This window comes from Stegostoma tigrinum, unplaced genomic scaffold, assembly GCF_030684315.1.
Source record: "Stegostoma tigrinum isolate sSteTig4 unplaced genomic scaffold, sSteTig4.hap1 scaffold_171, whole genome shotgun sequence".
In the NCBI taxonomy this organism is placed as follows: Eukaryota; Metazoa; Chordata; class Chondrichthyes; order Orectolobiformes; family Stegostomatidae; genus Stegostoma; species Stegostoma tigrinum.
This window is the reverse complement of record NW_026728112.1, coordinates 297,971-313,430: the sequence shown is the minus strand read 5'-3', so window position 1 is coordinate 313,430 and position 15,460 is coordinate 297,971. Positions and strand designations below refer to the sequence as shown.

The following is a 15,460-nucleotide window of genomic DNA, read 5'->3' as shown; positions in this document are numbered from 1 at the left end:
GCAACAAAAACACAAGTTGCGGAAAAAGCTCAACAGCTCTGGCAGCATCTGTGAAAAAAGAAAAAAAATTAGAGTTAACGTTTCGTGTCCGGTGACCCTCAGAACAGCAACGTTCCGGCCGGTGTTTGCACGCAGGCGCAGCGTCTTTCTGACCGCCGTAAGCTGCTGATTGCCGGTTTTGTCGGAGCTGTTAAAGGAACAAAGAATAAGCTGCTGGGGAAAACAGTGAAGGTTAGTGTGGTCTGGGAGACTTTATCACCGCATGTGTACAACTGTAGATCCCAATTAGAACTTCTTGGTCATGCGTTTTTAGTAAACTGACAAGGGCTGCAGGTTTCAGGCCGCGAGAGGCCCAGGTTACCGCCAGAATATTTGTTGGCCCCAAAGCCTCGCGTGTTTCGGACAGAATGGTCCCTGCTTTGCACTGAGGACCTGTGGGTTGGAAGCGTTTTCTTTCTCAATGAACGACCACGGTAAATCTGTACTCCACAATTTAAAGGGCCCTCGTATCTTTTCTGACCAGAATTGGATGCAGTGATTGACTGTGACCCTCACCAGAGCTTTATCAAGGTTCAGCATCTTTTCCGTGAGTGTGTCCTCATTATCTCAATCATTTCTTGAAGCCAGAGTCATAGAGCCTTCAGACCCTCTAGAAACAGACCCTTCAGTCCAAGCTGAACATAATCCCAAACTGAACTAGTTCCATCTGCCTGCTCCTGACCCTTCAAACTTTTCCCATTCATACACCTATCCAAATGCCTTTTCAATGTTGTAATTATACTTGCATCCACCACACCCTTATGAAGTTCATTCCACACACAAGCCACCCTCTGTGTAAAAAAAAAAGCCTCGTGACTTTATTTAAATGTTTCTCCTCTCACCTTAAAAGTATGTCCCCTAGTTTTGAAATTCCCCATCTAAAGACAACTACCATCAACTCTATCTATAGCTCTCATTATTTTATAAACTTCTATCAGATTGCCTTTCAACCTGCTACACTGCAATGAAGAAAGTTCCAGCCTATCTTTATAGTTCAATTGTTCCAAGCCAGGCTACATCCTGGTAAGTCTGTTCAGAACAATGTACAGTTCGATAATATCCTTCCTATAACTGGACACAGTATTCCAGAAAAGGCCTCACCAATGTCCTGTACAACCTCAAGATAACATCCCAACTCTTGATACTCCAAGGACTGAGCAATGAAGGCAAGAATGCCAAATGCCTTTTAACCACCCTGTGGGTATATGTGATGCAATCTTTTAAAAACAAATGTACCTGCACCCCTAGGTCCCCTGTTCTCAAACACTACCTAAGGCCCTACCATTAATTGTATAAGTCCTGCCCTTGTTTGTTACACCAAAATTCACCACCTCACGTTTATTCCGATTGAATACAATGTGCCATTTTTTGAGCCCATTTGATCAAGATCCCTTTGTAATCTTAGATAACCTTCTTCACTGTCTATTATGCCCCTATTTTGGTGTAACCCATAAACTTACTAACCGTACCTTCTATATTCTCATCCAAATCAATTATATAAAATGACAAAAGAGGATCCAGAATTGATCCTGCTGGAACCCTGCTGGCCACAGGCCCCCAGTCTGAAAAGTAACCCTCTGCCATTACTCTCTGGCTCCTGCTGTTAAGCACACACATGCACACACACACCCCCTTTCTATTGTTCCTACATCACCTAAAACCTAGAACAGTGAGCTGCCGGTTTTGTCCATCTCACAGACAAGTTTCTGTCATAGCTATGAGTTCATCAGCTTTAACTTTTAAGACTCGTCGCATTGAAAAGAAAAGTTCTTCAGAGTTACTACATATTCTGATTCTCTCGTCTTTCTTTTGTAATTGCTGTGCTCTCCTCACATTCAGAACGTTCCTCATCAATCCTTCTGTTTATGCTGGTATGTGTAATTCCCCCACTCCCCATCTCTGTCAGTATAAAGTCTCCTTTAATGGAATGAGCAAAGCTCCTTGCTGAGATATTGATCCCTTTCCAGTTTACATTAGACCCATTCTTTGTCTTTTCTACCCCGAAAGACATTCCAATTGTCCAAAAACCTGAATTTCTGAACAATACACAAGATTTTCATCGATTTTGTCTCCTTTAACCTTGTTCTCCCTACCTCGTTTGGCATTGGGTGTAAACAAGAAAGTATGACTCGTCAAGTTTTTAAAAAAAATATTTTACCGAACCGATCAAATTCACTTTGTAGTGCTTTTAACCTTTTCCCAAAAAATGTCATTGCTATCAATGTGTAGAATAATTTCTGGCCTCTCAATCTCACCTTTGACAAGAGATTTGAAATGTTTAGCGACGTCCTTAATCTGAGCACAAGGCAATTAACAAACCATCCTAAATTTACACTCACTGCTATAGAATTTCCTGTTTAAGCCTCTGACAGGAGAGTCCCCTACAAAAATAATTCTATTAAATCTCCTGAAATTCTGCATAACAAAAGAATCATTCCAAGTGTCGAAAAAGTGACTGGCCATTCCGTTTTCCTCAGAGAGACCACGTCCTTCAACAGTTCCAAAAGCTGAATATCTGGCAGAGGGATAGCCACCGGAGACATTCTTACTTATCCTAACAGTCTCTCATCTCTCCTAACAGTGCTGGGTCGTACAGCCGAACACATGTCGAACTCTGAAACTGCAGGTTCCATTAATGAAGCCCAAGATCCTAGACAGTCTCCTCAATGCATTTTAGTTATGTTCTCTCTCCGATAAAGATTTGTACATAGTAACTCCCCGCTCCCTGCTCTTTGCATCTGTGCCATTCAAATATATATTCCCCTTCCACGTTGTTTCCCTCAAGATGCATAAACTCACTGTGTGTTCTAAAGAAGAGATGTTCACTCAAAATATTAACTGTGGCTCCACTATTCCTGCCACTTGGAAAACAGGACAGTACAGCACCGGAAGAAGCCCTTTGGCTCACCACATCTGTTCTAATATTGATGCCACTCTGAAGTAATACAATCTGCCTGTACATGATCTATATCCCTCTCTTCCCTGCCTGTTCATATGTCTGCCTAAGTGCCTCTTAAATGTCGTGATTGATCGTTTCTGCTTCTATCACCTCCCAAGAGAGTACATTGTGGCCGCCTATCACTTCCTGTATAAGAAACGTGCCTCATACAACTCTTTTTAACCTTCCCCCTCTAACCTTAATCCATTTGCCCCTAGTATTTGTCATTTTCACCTAAGGAAAAAGGCTCAGACTGTCCACTGTCTCCCTTTCAGGTCGCCCCTCAGCCCCTCGCTCTGTATAGTGATAACGATCCAAGTTTGTCCAAGCCAGGCAAAATCCTGGTAAACCTCTTCTGCAACCTTTCCGAAGCCTCCACTCCCTTCCTGTAATGTAGTGATCGAAACTGCACACATCACTCCAAAGGTGGCCGAATTACAACTTTCTATTCAGCCCCCTGACAGAAGAAAGCCAGCATGCCATAGTCCTCCTTTACCACTTTATGCATAGGTGTTGCCACTATCAGAGAGCTATGGACTTGGACGTGAAGCTCCATCTGTATATCAGTGCTACTCAGGGTTCTTCCATTTATTGTTTACGGTCCCCTTGCAATTGGCCTCCCAGAATGCATCCCCTCATAGTTACGTGTGCGTGTGTGTATGGTCTCAGGTCTGATCCTTGTGGGACAGCGCCAGCCCCGACCTTCAGTCAGAAAAACACACTCCACAACTGTTGGGTGAAATATCAAACAGGAGTCTTGTGTTCTGTGTTCAGCAGCAGGGGCAGCCTTTATGCGGAGCTCCTCAGCAGTGCATTGTGGGAGATTTTCTGGTGCTGTTTCACTCCCCCTAACCAAGTGCAGCATTTTTATGCATTTCACATTACAGCAATGACATGGAATGTTATAATGTAACTGTTAGCCACATTTGCCTAAGCGATACATCCAGTCCAGTAAACACATGGTTAATGGCTCTACAGAACTTGGTGCTCCCACATTCTGTTGATGTTTACCTGATTCCTTTATTATTTGCCTTTAGAATACCTGTTGTTAAATCACATTTCAATCCTGACAGTTTTATACTCCTTCCCAAACATTTACCAGCTGCACCACATTAATTACCAATAACCTCAATACTCCCTTATCACTGAGGGCTCTTCCAAATTTTGTTGGGCTTTATTTTCGCTGTTAACCCGAACGCATAAGATTAGAAATGATATTAATTTCTACTACTTAGTGTAAGTTCTTCCAATTGGGAACATCCGCTCTCTCACTTGGCCTGAGAAATCAAACAAACAAACAGTCTCTCTGAATTGCAGTTCCAGTTACACACCCCAGCACTCAGATGTGGCCAGTGAGTTTTGAATCAGTATTTAACTCATGGATAAGTCTTTACTGCCTCTTCTCGAAACACTCTGCATCACTAATTTTCTTTACTTAGTGAGACAGCATCAATTAGAATTCCACAGATGAGAGTGAAATTCAATCTCTTCACAAATTTACCAAGTCATTAAAAGAAATTTGTTTATATTCTTCAAATTTCTAGGCACCATAACCGCATCTTCACTCTATTTTGTAATCTGTTTCTGCCACTTTTCCGTTGATCACTGGGTGGTTATCCTTCTGCAGTCCTAATTACTGCGTTTTTACAGCCATCTTTTGTCCCCACTCCTGGCTATGTAATGAGAAGGTTAAATTGTGAAATGTGTGCAGCACATGACTCTAGGAGTGATAATGATAGAAATAGGCTTCATGGCAGTATGGAAAGGGAAGGGGTGAAGCTGGCTGTGGCAGGCATGCAGCAAACTGAAATAAGAATGAAAGTGAATTGATTAATATGGACCCCAATAAGTATTACATATAATCAAGCCTGAATTATGGGATTAGGACAAAGGCCAGTGAGGTTTGAATATGAATAATTCCCAAAACGGGTAATGGCGGTGGCCACCAGCCTGTAAAGAACAGGAACCCAACGCAACTTGCCATAAGGGTGAATGATCGTGTTTGGACTTTGTATATCTTCACTTGGGACCACTGCTTCCACTTTGGCCCCCACTTTTTCATATCTACAAGAGTGCATATCTCACTGTAATAATCACCTAGTAGGGTCTGACCCATCATGGTCACAGTGGCACATGATGGGATAATACTTTCACCAGGACCTGATCTCCTGGATTAGGAATGCCAGCTCGAATGTTGCTATGCTCCCTTTCTAAATCTCTGATTCTCTGTCCGTCTCCGACTTCCCCTCTCAGCTCATGCAGCTGTTTTGCCAGTTCGCTCTCAAATTGTTTCACCCTATTATTTCCTTCGCACATTTCCAGTTGTTCTCCTACCACACCCTCCCGCAGCTGCATAGCCTGTCCAGTCACAAATTCAAAAGGGGGTCAACCTCAGCCGCTTTGCTGGGGTTAACCTCAGTTTCATTAGAATGGTGGGGTGTACTCTAAACCATCCTTACCTGGTCTCTTTCAGGGTCTTAGACCAGTTTCCAGTGTTAGGTTAATTTGTTCGACGTGAACTTTGGGGCTGGTATGGGAGATGGAACCTCCATTCAGTACCGAGCAGCACACATACTGTTTAATTACTTTCCCTGTAAATGTGTCCCTTTTTCAGAATTTGCAGGGGAATGCTTCCACCCACCCAGTAAATCTCGGGTGAGGCGGCCATGCAAAATTACTGATAGCGTGCGGGGATGTGCAGGCTCAATCGGTTAACCATGGTAGTTGTGGGGTTACAGGGTGGACTGGGTCCCTCTTCAAAGGGTCAGTGTGGACTTGATGGGCTGAATGACCCATCCCAAATGTAGGGATTCTACAATCTATGATCTAAGAAAAGACTGCATCAGCTGGGTTAGAGACCGGATCGACAGGATGTGTACTCATTGGAATTTAGTAGAATGAGGAGGGTATGGCATAGAAACATAAAATTCTCATGAGCTTGGACGGACTAGGTGCAGGAAAAGTATTCCGGATGATGTGGAAATCTCAAACTGGGGGTCACAGTCTAAGAATAAAGCCTTTGGGACCGAGATGCAGAACAATCCCTTCACCAAGAATGTGAACCTGTGGAATTCTCTCCCACAGAAAGCTATTGGGGCAAATTAATTAGATATATTCGAGAGGGAGCTGGTCGTTTCCCTTATGGCTAAAGGGAGGAAGGAGTATGGAGAGAGGGTAGGAATGTTATGCTGAGATTACACAATCAGCCATGATCATACCGAATGGTTGTGCAGGCTCAAAGGGTCAAATAGCCAACTCCTGCATCTACTTTTCTGTTTCTATATGTTTAGACATTTAGCATTTATTTTTCTGGGGTACGGAACCCGTTGAATCCATCTGCAATTGTTCCCATGAGCCCCCTGGGTTATGGCTGCTGTCTGCATTTAATCTTGATTTGTTTTCCCTGACACTGTGTGTCCAGAGTCTTTGATTACATTTTATTATATTATCCCCTACTCCAGGTCACTACCAGCAATGAGGCATCTGATATTGCATTTTATACCACCCAGCATGGGCCAGCCGATGGTATGTGGTGGCACTGTCTGATCCTATGTCTTCCTGATTCCATCTTGTCCTCTCAATGCCCCACCCTTTTCCCATTCACATTTTTCGTGTTGTGGGGCTGTTTCTTGAAATGTCTTCAAACTTTCTTCTCTTCCTCCAGTAACTGCTGCCACTGCCACTTCCTCAAATATCTGTACTGTTTCAGTAAGTATTTTAGCTGCCTGACCCGCACACTCATTGCCCTGTTGTGGGGTTTCTCCTTTCCTGTGAGCTCGAATCTTCATTACTGCTGCTTCAGTCACAAAATTAGCTGCTTCCATCAACTCTTTAATCTGGCCTTCGTGCTGTATGTGGCCCCCAGACAAGGTGACATACCCATGCTGAGGCCAGGCCAATGTATGATCGTGAACTATACCAAAGACATCAGGACTGTGTGTGTATATGTTGACTCTCTGGCTCCTGGCTGATATCAGGTCTTTTAGTAGTTGTGCCAGTTCTGAACATTTTCCGTATAATTCCTACAATAATTAAACAACCCTCAAGTTTGCCTTACTCCTTTCACGGTGTGTGACTGGGTCGTTTAAAATCACATTCTTTTGTTTTTACGGGACTATCCTGTGTCCCTACCTGACTGATATCGCAGACACATCATTCCCTGTCATTCCAATTTGCTTTGTGTGGTTTAATTTTAAGCCCTGCCTAGCACATGTGACTCAATACTCTATTGAAGATCCAGATATGCTCTTTCTGACTGACTAAGGTGATGAGGTCTTGGTAAGATCAATTTGGCGAATTCCATGAGCCATACGTCAGTGGAATATGGCTGGATTATTGTGGAATTGCCAGAACAACTGGGAACATGTGTGCTGTTTTCCTCAGAGTAAACAACAGCTTATTCTGGGATTCCAGGTCCACGGGAACGGACCTGGACTGAGATAGTGCCCTGTTGCGATTTCAGCCCATTAAGTACAGTGTGCTTTTGCTACTATAGGATACACTTCAGTGACAGATGTGTTCAGGGAGGTATAATCAATAGGGAGGCAATCTGAGTCATCAGGCTTCAGTGAATTAGTTTGGGATGCTGTCGGCCTGACCATTACCTGCTTCAGCCAATTGTTCATGATCACAATTGCTGCCTCCTCAGCCCCAGCTTTGATGGGGTATTGTTTTTGTGGTGGAATGAGAGGCCCCTTGATCTTTTCCAGGGTTTACAGATAATAACCCATGTTCCTGCTTGTGAGTGGGTCCCAAGTGGAACTTCCCAGATTGCCTGACTGTCCCAGTCTCCCAACAGTGTCGCTACTCTGGAGACGCAGCCTTCTTTTTCCTCCTTCCCATGTCCTGGCTGGAGGGTCCCCAGTCGTATTTCAGGAAGCTACAACATGAGATGCTTCTCATTGTTTTCAGAGATCAACCCCCAGAATGTCACATTCCCAATCTGCATCAGAAAAGGTTCGCTTCCTCTATCACTGAGTCATCGAGATGTGCCGCATGGAAATGGACCCTTCAGTCCAAGTCTTCTATGCCAAGCAAACATCCTAAATTCATTTAGTCCCATGTGCCAGCATTTGGCCCACATCACTTTAAACCGTTCTTGTTCATATACCCATCCAGATGACTTTTAAATGTTGTAATTCTACTTGCATCGACTGCTTCCTCTGGCAGCTCATCACATACATGCACCACCCTCTGTGTGAAAACATTGCTCCTTTAAATCCCTTTTAACTCTTTTCCTCTCATCTTAAACCGATACCCTCCGGTTTTGGACTCCCAACCCTGGGAAAAAGATCTTGACCATTCACCCAATCCATGCCCATCATGACTTAGAAGCCTCCGTAAGCGCTGCCCCCCCCCCCCCGCCAACCCCAGCCTACAACATTGCAGGGAAAATAGCCCCAACCTATTCAGCTTCTCCCTTCAGATCAAACCCACCAATCATGGCAACGTCCTTGTAAATATTTTCTGAACCTTTCAAGTTTCACAACATCCTTCCTGTAACAATGAGATCAAAATTGAATGCACTATTCTAAAAGTGGCCTAAGCAATGCCCAATATGTCTGCAACGTGACACACTAACTCCTAAATTCAAGACTCTGACCTATGAAGGCACACGTACCAAATGCCTTCCTCCCTCCCTTGTCGACCTGCAACTCCACTTTCAAGAAACTATGAACTTGCACTCCAAGATCTCGTTGTGCAGCAACACTCCCAGGGCCTTACCATTAAATCCATAACTTCTGCACTGATTTGCCTTCCTAAAATGCAACACCTCACATTAATCTAAATTAACCTCCATCTGCCACTCCTCAGCTTATTGACCCATGTGGTAAAGGTCCGATTGTACTCTCGAAATAACCTCTTCACTATCCAGTACACCACTACTTTTGATGTTATCTGAAAACTTTACCTCCTATATTCACATGCAAATCATTTACGTAAATGACAAAAAAAAACGTCCTTTTGTCCGTCACTGTCTGTCCAAGGTTTAACTTTGATCCACAACGGTGCCATAGGCACTGCCTTCTCATACTTCCAGGTCATCCCACCCATTGTTGTCCCTCTGTCCATAAGTGGGTGTTTTGTCATCCAACCCATTTGAGTCAGTGTCATCGTCCTTCCCTTCCTATAACTACCATCATGACCTTTCGCTTTGAGCCCTCATGTAAGAGCTGCCACCTTTGCTTGTTCCCAATTCTCATTGGTCATATTTCTGATGGAGGCTGTCAGAGTTACAGCTGCCTTCTCATATTGACATATTTTTCTTGTCTATTCCACCAGGGTCTCTGCTCTGGTTTTAGGGCACCCAGGTCTTAACCCTTCCTGATCATCTTCATGATCAGTTTCTTTTTGCAATCCAATACAATTTGTAACAACCACCCCTGGAGGCCTTTTTTTCTTTTTGTTGTTGTCCTTAGATAGGGCCCATTCAGAATCCGTTTTGGCCGCCTTGGGCTTATGCTTCCCCTCGTGCACCACTTTTCCACCACGATATCCTGCTGTGTGGTTCAACACCTCCCAGGTGTGGATGAGGTCTGTCAATTGTCCACTGAATTCAGCACAGCTCCCTTCTCCCTCGTTGTTCTTTTTATATTGCCGAGAGCAATTCTGGGGTTTACTGTCTGCCTAAAGTGTAGTAAATATTGAACGTACTTAAGTGATTAGGATCCACACAGCTGATCACTGACCGGTTTAATAAACTGCTCACAGAGCAGATTGTTGGAGGAGAAAATAAAAGAGGGGCCGAGAGACAATGAGTTGATATTCATGGTGCCTGTTAAACTGTACAGTGAAAAATATTTACTTTGATTCGTGGATTTGATAATAATGAAACATATTCTATGATTTTTAGAATACAGAAGAAAAAAGTGTGACATTTTAAACTTCACTTAAAATGAATGTCAAGTTATTATTATATATCTACAGAGCTGAAAGTAGACTGATTATTAAAGTGATATTAATGTGATCACAACAAAAAAAATCATTAGGAGCTAACAATTATTAATAAAATAAGCAATATGATTATTTGCACTAATTCTTGTATTGAAAATCCAGCCTTGTTTAATGCTTCTAAAATACTACGCTAGTCATTGTAATTCAAGAATACAGTAACAATGATGTCAATTTTAAAAAAAGACTTTAATTTTAGCTTCACTGTGATAATGGACCAATGCAATAATTGGATGACTGCACTGTAAACTGTAAAGATATATAATGTCGGCTCTGAGAAAAATAATTTGGTTTACAAGGTGTTCTGTACTTGGAATAATTAGAAATTATTTGTGATTATGAATGAGCCATTTAAAAGATCATTACTGTAATTGGCTAAAAATATTTACATTTTGCTAAGATAATTGGACCAAGGAGCATACAGGTTGAAAATGTGTTTATTCAACAGAATACACGAGAGAGTTTTCCCCAGGAACTAATTGTAAATACACAGCTCAAAGTAGCTTGAAAAATATATAGAAGCCAAATGATCATTGAATTGAAAAAGATTACATAGTTATAACTGACAGTTTAAAAGTCCAAGTATTTTGGCTACATGTTCATGTTGTTGTTCATAGAGGCAACATGTGGATCAAAGTTAAACCTGGATGGACAGTCGGAGACAAAAGGATGCTGCTTTTTGTCATTTACATCAATGGTTTGACTGTGAATGTCGGAGGTAGGTTTGCAGATGACATCAGAATAAGTGGCAGATTTTCATGTTGGGATTCTTGTCTGTTTAACTATAATCTGTTCTGTTCTCAGTGTAAGAGGCTCTTCTTGTGCATGTTGGGCTGTCACTAACAGTGTAATTTACCTGAGAGTCCTGGGATCAGGTTTCCTTTGCCTGCAAATCAGGCGGCCAGTAAACTATGCACCGGCTTTTCTTTGGCGCAGCAGAGATTCATTTCTCAGTGAATAAGTGTTCGATCACAAAGTTATTTCACTCAGAATGGTTTCTAGCACACACCATCCACCAGTGTATCTGGAAAGTTTTTTTTTCTGAACAATTCCAATCTCTACCTGTCGATCTGATGGTACTTGTCAGTTTTATGAGAATTCAACCCTTTGTTGCCGAGCTATTTTTGTAAATGATTCGGTAAATCTATTGCTTCACTGTGGAGTCTGAAGTCGTTATGAGCCGGTTTCACCAGTTCGCCACACTAACTTACCCCGTCTGTCTGTATTATACTTTTTTTAGCATTATCTTATCAGCAAATTCTTTCATTAAAGTGACGAGGAGTGATTTTTTTTTTACGTGACTTTTTTTTCTGTTTAGCATTTTGATTTAAAACATAAGACGATGGTTTGTATTTGTGAGGGGGTGATATTGCTGTGTGCAACAGCCTGTCATTTATGGGATTACGTTGCCTAGAACACAGTGTTCTTTTGTCTCCAAATTACACATGATGTTACTGGAGCACCTGGAAGAAGGATGTGTTCATTGCCGTGTGAATTCCATCAATGCACTTTGTGGAACCTTCTGAAGCCAGAGATACACAAATGTGTGTAGATTTGTTTTCCACACTTAAGGAAGCAATCATTTGCATTTGAGTGATTGAGTCTGGTGCCCCAGTGTTACATTCTTGCAACTGGAGACTGTAATGAAGTGCGACTGAGTCGGCTAGATCTGGGTATCCTGTATTGCATGTGAATAAAGAGGTGTTCTCTTTGCACTGTATGTTATTACCAAAGACAGTGACAGAATACATGTTTGCAGCTATCTTTCTGATAGGAATGTAGCGTAATGGATCAGTCTGAAAGTGGTAGAACAGCCTGATTGCCTGAGATAAACCGAAATATCTTCACTCAAATACCTGTGAATCTGTGATCAGTTCCACCTCAAGAAGTGGATCGCTGACTACATTCCAGAAAATGGTTTGCAACGTTTGTGATGCCAAGGGGATCAAAAAATGTTGCAAAAACTGGATGAGTGCTGAGAAGTCAACAATGATGTGACTCAAATGAAGTGTGGATGCTGGCAAATTGAAACAAAACAGAAAATGCTGCAGAAACCTCGCCAATCTGGCAACACATGTGGAGAGAGAAACAGAGTTCAAGTTTGAGGTCTGATGTGACTATCCTTTGGAACAAACAATGTTGTTAAACTGCAAGATAACAAAATGTGAGGCTGGATGAACACAGCAGGCCAGGCAGCATCTCAGGAGCACAAAAGCTGACGTTTCGGGCCTAGACCCTTCATCAGAGAGGGGGATGTGGAGAGGGAACTGGAATAAATAGGGAGAGAGGGGGAGGCGGACCGAAGATGGAGAGTAAAGAAGATAGGTGGGGAGGTAGGGAGGGGATAGGTCAGTCCAGGGAAGACGGACAGACGGACAGGTCAAGGAGGTGGGATGAGGTTAGTAGGGAGCTGGGGGTGCGGCTTTGGGTGGGAGGAAGGGATGGGTGAGAGGAAGAACCGGTTAGGGAGGCAGCGACAGGTTGGACTGGTTTTGGGATGCAGTGGGTGGGGGGGAAGAGCTGGGCTGGTTGTGTGGTGCAGTGGGGGGAGGGGACGAACTGGGCTGGTTTAGGGATGCAGTAGGGGAAGGGGAGATTTTGAAACTGGTGAAGTCCACATTGATACCATATGGCTGCAGGGTTCCCAGGCGGAATATGAGTTGCTGTTCCTGCAACCTTCGGGTGGCTTCATTATGGCAGTGCAGGAGGCCCATGATGGACATGTCATCTAGAGAATGGGAGGGGGAGTGGAAATGGTTTGCTACTGGGAGGTGCAGTTGTTTGTTGCGAACTGAGCGGAGGTGTTCTGCAAAGCGGTCCCCAAGCCTCCGCTTGGTTTCCCCAATGTAGAGGAAGCCACACCGGGTACAGTGGATGCAGTATACCACATTGGCAGATGTGCAGGTGAACCTTTGCTTAATGTTGAATGTCATCTTGGGGCCTGGGATAGGGGTGAGGGAGGAGGTGAGGGGACAAGTGTAGCATTTCCTGCGGTTGCAGGGGAAGGTGCCGGGTGTGGTGGGGTTGGAGGGCAGCGTGGAGCAAACAAGGGAGTCACGGAGAGAGTGGTCTCTCCCGGAAAGCAGACAGGGGAGGGGATGGAAAAATGTCTTGGGTGGTGGGGTCGAATTGTAAATGGCGGAAGTGTCGGAGGATGATGCGTTGTATCCGGAGGTTGGTAGGGTGGTGTGTGAGAACGAGGGGGATCCTCTTGGGGCGGTTGTGGCGGGGGCAGGGTGTGAGGGGTGTGTTGCGGGAAATACGGGAGACGCGGTCAAGGGCATCCCTCACCTTCCTGGACCGTCTCCGTCACATCCCTCACCTTCCTGGACCATCTCCGGCACATCCCTCACCTTCCTGGACCTCTCAGTCTCCATCTCAGGCAACCAGCTTGTAACTGATGTCCGTTTCGGACCCGCCGACTCCCACAGCTACCTGGGGTGCACCTCCTCCCACCCACCCTCCTGCAAAAATTCCATCCCCTATTCCCAATTCCTCCGCCTCCGCCGCATCTGCTCCCACGATAAGACATTCCACTCCCGCACATCCCAGATGTCCAAGTTCTTTAAGGACCGCAACTTTCCCCCCACAGTGATCGAGAACGCCCTTGACCGCGTCTCCCGTATTTCCCGCAACACACCCCTCACACCCTGCCCCCGCCACAACCGCCCCAAGAGGATCCCCCTCGTTCTCACACACCACCCTACCAACCTCCGGATACAACGCATCATCCTCCGACACTTCCGCCATTTACAATCCGACCCCACCACCCAATACATTTTTCCATCCCCTCCCCTGTCTGCTTTCCGGAGAGACCACTCTCTCCGTGACTCTCTTGTTCGCTCCACACTGCCCTCCAACTCCACCACACCCGGCACCTTCCCCTGCAACCGCAGGAAATGCTACACTTGCACCCACACCTCCGCCCTCACCACTATCCCAGGCCCCAAGATGACATTCAACATTAAGCAAAGGTTCACCTGCACATCTGCCAATGTGGTATACTGCATCCACTGTAGCCGGTGCGGCTTCCTCTACATTGGGGAATCCAAGCGGAGGCTTGGTGACCGCTTTGCAGAACACCTCCGCTCAGTTCGCAACAAACAACTGCACCTCCCAGTCGCAAACCATTTCCACTCCCCCTCCCATTCTCTTGATGACATGTCCATCATGGGCCTCCTGCACTACCACAATGATGCCACCCGAAGGTTGCAGGAACAGCAACTCATATTCCGCCTGGGAACCCTGCAGCCATATGGTATCAATGTGGACTTCACCAGTTTCAAAATCTCCCCTTCCCCTACTGCATCCCTAAACCAGCCCAGTTCGTCCCGTCCCCCCACTGCACCATACAACCAGCCCAGCTCTTCCCCCCCCCCCCCCCCCCCCCCCCAACCCATTGCATCCCAAAACCAGTCCAACCTGTCTCTGCCTCCCTAACCGGTTCTTCCTCTCACCCATCCCTTCCTCCCACCCCAAGCCGCACCCCCAGCTACCTACTAACCTCATCCCACCTCCTTGACCTGTCCGTCTTCCCTGGACTGACCTATCCCCTCCCTACCTCCCCACCTTTTCTCTCTCCACCTATCTTCTTTATTCTCCATCTTCGGTCCGCCTCCCCCTCTCTCCCTATTTATTCCAGTTCCCTCTCCCCATCCCCCTCTCTGATGAAGGGTCTAGGCCCGAAACGTCAGCTTTTGTGCTCCTGAGATGCTGCTTGGCCTGCTGTGTTCATCCAGCCTCACATTTTATTATCTTGGAATTCTCCAGCATCTGCAGTTCCCATTATCTTTGTTAAACTGCAAGTCAGGCTCCAGGTATGAAATAATGTACATCTGACTCAGTCTCTGAAGAAGTCTCTAGGCCCGAACCGTCAGCCTTCCTGCTCCTCTGGTGTTGCTTGTCCTGCTGTGTTCATCCAGCTCTACACCTTGTTATCTCTATCTCTGAAGTTCTTTTTCAGCGAAACAATCTTCCCGTTTGTTTGATTGTGGCACTGAGAGTGCACTACTGAAACAGAAAGGACGCTTTCTGTGTCTCGGTATAAATTAGTGTCTATTGTTCATCGCTGAGACTGGAGGGGAGTTCTGATACACTGGAATCTTCAATTGAAAATGCTGTTTTTTTTTGTTGATCAGGAAGGCTTTCTCCTACGCAGGGAATCAGGGCCACGATCAGGGCATTTCTGGTTGCAGCAGCAGCGCGAGCGGGAGCTTGGAGCAGGGGCCTGTCGGGAAGCCGGTGAGTCACGGTTTTTGAATCTTTAAAAAGCTTACCTCGTGAATAGGCGGAGGTACGCTGAGCAGGAGCCAATACGGGACTGGTGAGTGAGTGAGGTAATATATTTGTGTGGTTGTGTTACCGAAAACACTACCCGGGTTGTGTCTCCCACCCATCCTCCTCCTCTAACCAAATAAAAAAGGTTCTGTGTGCCTGATTGGTAAGGTAACAAGTTTATTTCTTATATTTTTTAAGTCTTGGGAATTTAGAATAATGGGAACGGAGGTCAGGGCAGTTGAATGTTCCTTGTGC

At 45.0% G+C, this 15,460-nt stretch overlaps 1 long non-coding RNA gene across 3 annotated transcripts in view; it reads left to right on the top strand.

Moving 5' to 3' along the window:
• Positions 1-15,460, top strand: part of LOC132207825 (uncharacterized) — a 46,596-nt gene continuing 31,136 nt past the window's right edge. Inside the window, exons 1-3 of one of the 3 annotated variants that reach the window (XR_009443878.1) lie at positions 1-231; positions 10,546-10,646; positions 15,067-15,169. This is a non-coding gene — a long non-coding RNA (uncharacterized LOC132207825). Of the gene's footprint in view, positions 232-410; positions 587-10,545; positions 10,647-15,066; positions 15,170-15,460 lie in introns of those variants that run through there. The other 2 variants (XR_009443879.1, XR_009443880.1) reach the window with 2 other exon arrangements.